The sequence below is a fragment of the Saccostrea echinata genome, unplaced genomic scaffold, assembly GCF_033153115.1.
Source record: "Saccostrea echinata isolate AGI-Se365-2 ecotype Australia unplaced genomic scaffold, CSIRO_AGI_Sech_v1 ptg000057l, whole genome shotgun sequence".
NCBI classification, from domain to species: Eukaryota; Metazoa; Mollusca; class Bivalvia; order Ostreida; family Ostreidae; genus Saccostrea; species Saccostrea echinata.
In genome coordinates, this window is record NW_026889806.1 from 5,897,568 (window position 1) to 5,904,346 (window position 6,779).

General features: G+C 33.0%; 1 long non-coding RNA gene across 1 annotated transcript; it reads right to left on the bottom strand.

Annotated features, from left to right (window-relative positions):
* Positions 1-507: 507 nt before the first annotated feature.
* Positions 508-4,328, bottom strand: LOC133174217 (uncharacterized). Its single transcript, XR_009719090.1, has 3 exons — positions 4,254-4,328; positions 1,188-1,381; positions 508-867 (listed from the first exon to the last, which is right to left on the bottom strand). It is a non-coding gene; the product is annotated as an uncharacterized LOC133174217 (long non-coding RNA).
* Positions 4,329-6,779: the final 2,451 nt, after the last annotated feature.

Consider the following 6,779-nt stretch of genomic DNA (forward strand, 5'->3'; position numbering starts at 1 on the left):
TACAAAAAATTTAACATTTTGTGCACTTTGCAACAAACTTTGCTTAGATGGAGATGAAATCACAGAATGTGGAGATCACAGCATTTGCTGTGATAACTGTGACCTTTGGTTTCACTGGAAATGTGTGGAAATCAAAACCCACTTCTGAAATATGGACTTGTAATGCATGTGCTTCATAAGAGTGCTTTACAGAAATGAAGTTAAAACATCATTTACAAACTTTGTTTATAATATCATCTATACATGTAGAGTGCATGCTTTACTGTACCTAGTCTAGATATTTCTTTAAATACCCATTTCATAATTGATATCCAATTTCAGTCCTTTACCTGTACCACTAAAACAGAATTTCTTTTCCTTGCAAATTACTGTCCCTTTTCTTCCACTTTATCCAGTTTATTATATATATATATATATATATATATATATATATATATATATATATATATATATATATATATATATATATATATATATATATATATATATATCAAAAATCATGTTTTAGTCTGCTAGTATCCGAGGGTCAACTTTCATATTTATATATAATTGATATAATTGATATTCAAATAAAAAAAATGGGAGGAGGTGATAGGTGTGCGGCTGGTCCTTGTAACAATGACACAAGATGTCCACAAAATTATGATACAAAATCACATGTTCATACTCTTAAATTTCATAAACTTCCATCTGATGAGATAATGAGGAATAAATGGAATTCTCAAATATTAAAAGATCGTCAGGATTATATTCCAGGCAATGGTATACGTGTGTGTTCAAACCACTTTTCAGATGGTATGCCCACCACTGACAATCCATATTTAACTTTGTTTTTTACTTTGTCAGATGCTATCAGTGGCACAACTCCTACAAAGAGAAAAGGAATTGTAAAACACAATAATAAAAAGGTCATAGTTGATTGTGAAACCAAATGCACTCTGCAAAATACATCAACAAATGACACAGCAGATCAAGCAGAATGTTCAAATGAATAAAATTATTCTTTGCTTTCAGCCTACTCAAATTACTAGAAACTCTGATGTCAATTTCTTTACAGGTCTGTCTACTACACTAGATTTTCAGACATTATTTGACTTGCTCAGCCCAAAAGCCAAGTGCATGAAGTACTGGAGAGGCAAAGAACAGACTACCTCTGAAATGCCTTCCAGATATGATCAAGGTCTTACCTTTAAACGCCCTTGGCCAAGTAGAAAACTATCCCTAGAGCTTGAGTTGTTGCTGGTATTGATGAGATTAAGACTTGGTCTTCTGGTTCATGACCTTGCATTTAGATTCAATATTTCTGATGCAACTGTCAGCAGCATTTTCTTTACTTGGACTCGCCTACTTCGTCTAGAACTGGGAAATCTCATCATATGGCCTACAAACATACAATCAAAAGTGCATTACCTGAATGCTTCAGAAGGTTTTACCCAAATGTACGTTGCATAATTGACTGTACAGAAGATTTGTTAGAAACACCATCAAGTTTGGAAATTCAAGCTAAATGCTGGTCTGATTATAAGCAACACTGTACTGTCAAATTCCTTGTTGCAATTACACCAAATGGTATGTTTTCATATGTCTCTTCTGTTTATAGAGGGAGAGCAAGTGATCAGTTTATTGCAAAAGACAGTCATTTTTTACAATCTTCTAGAACCATATGATCAAGTTATGACTGACAGGGGATACAAAATCAAGGAGCTATTTCGCCCAGTACAACTGGAAAATTACAGATGCAAGTGTCAGATGTAGCAGAAACTTCAAAAATTGCAAATGTCAGAATTTATGCTGAACAAGCTATTGGCAGGCTTAAAACATACAGATTTTTGAAAAATGAATTTCCAGTTTCTTGCTTTCCCATTGTCGTTGATATTGTTATTTCATGCTGTGCACTTTGCAATCCTCTGGAGCCCCTCGTTGAATAAAAAATCAAAAATATATTGGTACCATCTTATTAGCAAACGCATTACATTTCATAATTTCAACTCCTGTTGAATGTACTTTCATATTGAATAAATATCACTATAAATTTTCACGATTATCCATCAACTTATACTGTACCCCTCCCCCTGAATAAGCATCAGTGACATCTGTAACCACTTGCATATCAATATAGCAGTACCTGTTACGTATATTTATACGTATAAGTAGCATTGTGTATGGACATACAACTAACTTGCATCCCTTTTGTGCATTAAGCCAGCTTGCATGGATTTACCATAAACAACCATTTTGCATAAGGTTTGCACTATCAAGCAACTTGCATAGAAAATTCTACCTAACTGACAAACTTGCATAAGTGTATAAACCTCCTCTTTTTCCATACTTTACAGTTTTCAAAGATACCATTTGCAATTCTTTAATGAAGATCTGTTGGGTCATTATTTCATGGTTGTATGTAAATTACAAATTGGTAAAGGGTTATGTTTTTTATATTCATTTTAAGTTTTAAACTTAGGATTTAGGATATTAATTTTTGGACATATCTAGTTGACAACTGTAACTGGTATGAATTCAGTCCAGTAGCAGATTGGCAATGGTAGATGGGTTTTTCCAGCTTTGCCGTAGGCCAGTGAAAAGTTGTAGTTTGTTGGTTGTCATTTATAAGCAATTTAAAATACTTTTGTGTCTTGTGGACTACAGTAAATAAAATACTTATTTGTGTTTACATGCAACCAACCAGACTTTTTAAAAAGAATTTTCAGACTTCCCAAAGTGGTCCCTTTGTCAAGGTCAAGAAGTCAAGGTCATACATTAAAGCATGGAGTTTAAATGTATGATAAGGCCATCTTTAAAAAAAAATTGAACAAAGTTGTCTCTTTGTCAAGGTCATGCAGTCAAGGTCATATCTAAGTGTATGGCAAGGTAAGCTTTAAAAATAAATTGTACAAATTTATCCCTATGTAAAAGGTCATGAAGTCAAGGTCATATATTAAGAGCACGAACTTTAAGTGTATCATCATGATGGTAAGGGCATCTTTAAAAAAAATGTATGCCCTCTGCCGACCGACTTAAAATGGCCCGCCTTGATTTTTTTAATCATCCAGGAAACAACTATTTTTTTTAAATTAATTCCACAGTTTTCTCAACGCATTATCAACTGTTTAAACTTCATCATTTGAAAGTGTTTTGAGTACAAAAAAAAATCCCCTTACATACTTACCTACCCCATTTTCTTAATTCTAAGTTGGGAGAGGGCAAGCATTTTTTTTAATGATGACTTAAAAGAAACATCTTTCCAGTATAACAAGGAACATTTGTAAAATCCTGAACAGAGCAGAATATAGAAACAATAGACAAATAAATCAGACAAAATTCGAATTAAGTGTAGAGAGGACTAAATTTTCTGAATTAAAGTTATAATATTAGCATTCTTTTATCATTTTAAAGTTGCATTACACTCAGTGAGATATTCACACATTCTTTCTCCTATTTTAACGACATTAAGAGAAAATTAGAAAAATTGGATGTCCACCATTTTGAATCGCCATTTAGACCTTTTTAACGCCATTTTCATAAAGGCCAGCATATTTTTTCGGATTCAGCATACTCGAAATAGGTTAAAAACTATGCTGGACCAAATAATAATTATTTGCCGTTAGAAGTATTTTTTTTCTATAAATCGGACCAGACTATTATTCGCGTGCGAGAAATATTTGCGAATTTCGCGACCTTCTTTAACTCGGAAATATTAATCGCCGCGAACCATTTATTGTGTTTTGAATTTGTATAGAATAATTCCTCAGTCGCGAAAATTAATCGTCGCGGATTGATTTCAAACTGACGAATCGCGAATAAAGGATGACGCGAATAATAGTTGTTTATAGTATTAATATACCTGTAAAATTTCTGCAAGTAGCATGGCTCATATATAATTTGGAAAGTCTTCCATTGGGATTCCTTCACTTTATATATTTCACAAAATCAATATTAACAAACTTTTTAATGGTATCATTCAAAGGACCATAATGAATGCTGTGAATTTAATTTTGTCAGTTCTGCAACACTTACAAGTTTGCCAAGTAGCTGGGACTTGTCTTTATTTGTGTAATGCACTAACTGAGAATATTTTCTGAATGAGTGTGGAATGATTCTATGTTGTGCATAACCAGGGACTTATATACCAAGTCCCCTGTACAGTATATAATCTTGTATGTACATTCAATGGCCTACAACAGAGTTATTCATGTTTGTGTAAATATTGATCATGAACATTTCCTAATCTTTTGCTTTTATAGTATAAATAATACCTTGTTATGCATCCTTTCTTTATGTGTAGGCCTTTGTATATATGGCTCTCGACTCTCTGATATTGGCATGACTTGCTTTGTCAAGAAAACTTGCTGAAATTATATCAAATGTGATCATAATGAATTAATGTACATTAAATAAACAATTAAAAATGTACTTGTTTACAAAAAAAAATCATCATATATATGTTATCATTAACATTAATCACAAAAATTAGAAACATAACAATATTTTGTACGCTATGTGTTTCCCATGAGGCTCATCTCGTACTAGGTTAGAAACGTACACCTAGCTGGCTCCTTACATCATTTTCAAAGTGCTCAATTTATTAGTGATTTGAAGTTAAAGCCTAGATTTAACATTTCTCCGGGTTCAAAACAACTCAACTCTAGCTCATAAAAAGCTCAATATTCAGAGGTGCCGTATTTATTAAATACAGTCCAAGACATGAACAATACCCAAGGTTCACAATGAACGTTTACCGACCACGTGCTTTTGGCGTCCTCGAATAAAAAGAAAAAAAAAATGCAAAAAAAAAAAAAAAACAAAAAAAAAACTATCCATAAAAGTATTATTAAAGCTTAAATATATAAATTTCATTGCCTGAAAGTCTTTTGGACATAGTTATTTACAGTTATAAGACCGAAGGTAAACAACACGCGGCTGTTTATTTTGCTGATCCGTTCTCGCTTCGCCTCGCGTCGGTCATTGGTTGTGTGACGTCAACCCCCAATGCTTGCCTTCAGTCGAAGATGGCGGCCAATAACCTTGATAGGATCTATTCTTCTGACGTCTACCTGTATTTACGATATTTGTTGACTTAAACAATATTCGCGGAGTTTTTTAAATAGGTATGTTTTATTGAATGTTTTGATAACGGATTGTACGGATTGTTGTCAGTGAGGAACTCCAGCATCTCTTTTTTATATAAGTGATAGCATATTGTACATATTCTGGAAAGTGTAATATTAATATGTTATACCTTATATTAACATTTAATACACGTCGTAGACTTTGTAGATGATAAAGTCGTTGCGATACATATGTGAGTACAAATTGTACAATACACAATTTGCAATCTACGGTTTTAAAATTAGCTACTATAATTATAGGCCAAGACCGTAACCTTTTCGTGATAAGTCCCTTTGTTCACTGTTGCATGACAAGTTCTGTCAGCTAAGGTGTAGTTGTTCATAGGAAATACTTTGCGCAGATTTTAGGTATCTGTGAGTTTGTTGACATGATCCTGATGTTGTACATCAAGGTGTCATATCAAAGTCATTTGTTGTAGACTTCACAGGGAAAAATGCACAACATTTATGCTAGAAAATCAAACAAGAGGACAACAGTGTTTTGCAGCTAATTGTTTTAACGATCGAAAGAAAGAAAGAAAGAATGAGAGAGAAAGAGATACCTGTAAGAAAAATAGGTTCCATTTGTCTGAGGTATATGCATGTAAAGTGCTTTGTGAATTCTCGTCACTGGTGTAATTGATTCTGAGCTTATGTAACATTTGTGTTCTGTTTATCTGTTAAATGTAATGTTAATTTACGTCGCGATTATAGTAGATTAACTTGAGTGGTGAACTGAAGGAGCAGTATTTTTTATAAATACATGGGGTATCCTTTCCTATTTCGAAATATGACGACTGTTATTTTAACAATAAAGATGGGTCCCCTTACTTTGATAAGTATATTGATATATTTTTCCAAATTAAATTCCTTTCTTAAAAGAAAAGAATTTTCCTTTGTTTCTCTGTATGAAGATTATGTCAAATTATTGTTTTTTCCTGTAAATTTTTGGACGTTCCTACCTCCATGTCATGACTAATTTATATGTAAAGTACGACTATCAATTATTTCTTTGAAAGGAAACGGGATTAAAACTGTTTCTTCAGATAACATTCTCCTTGTTTAAATGTTCTTGAATAATTGCATTTTGAACCTCGAGTTATAATTATAAAGAATAATTATCAGTATTGTTTGTGTACTTATTTCTAGCCTATGCATAATTGCGTGTATCCTGCAGGTCCGCAAGCAAGGAAGACCTACATGCAGGTACAAACATAACACCGACCAGGCAATAGTACATACCCATACGAAAATGTCTAGTTGACGTCAACTAGCCGTCAACCGAATACTCGAAAACAATTGACCACATTTTTTTTTTTTTGAAAAGCTGCCAATTATTTTGCATAAAATGGTCAGTTGACCGTCAGACGACCGTCAATTGAATGCTTTTCACCGAGTTGACAATAAGTTGAATGCTAATACTTTGAAAATTTAATGCGAACATGTTGAATACTCCGACTTTGTGAAAACTTGCAGAGTTGACTACAGTTGACCACTCAGTGTTAGAAAATCCCTCTGTCTCTTTTTATGTTTGGTTTGGAATGACATTATTATAGATCGGGATTGCAATTCCATAATTCTTACAACAATTTAGATTTGAATCAAGTAACTTGTGTCAGTGTGTGTTTTGTGAGAAAGTGGAGAATTTTGAATTGAAACAATTGTTTTCATGAA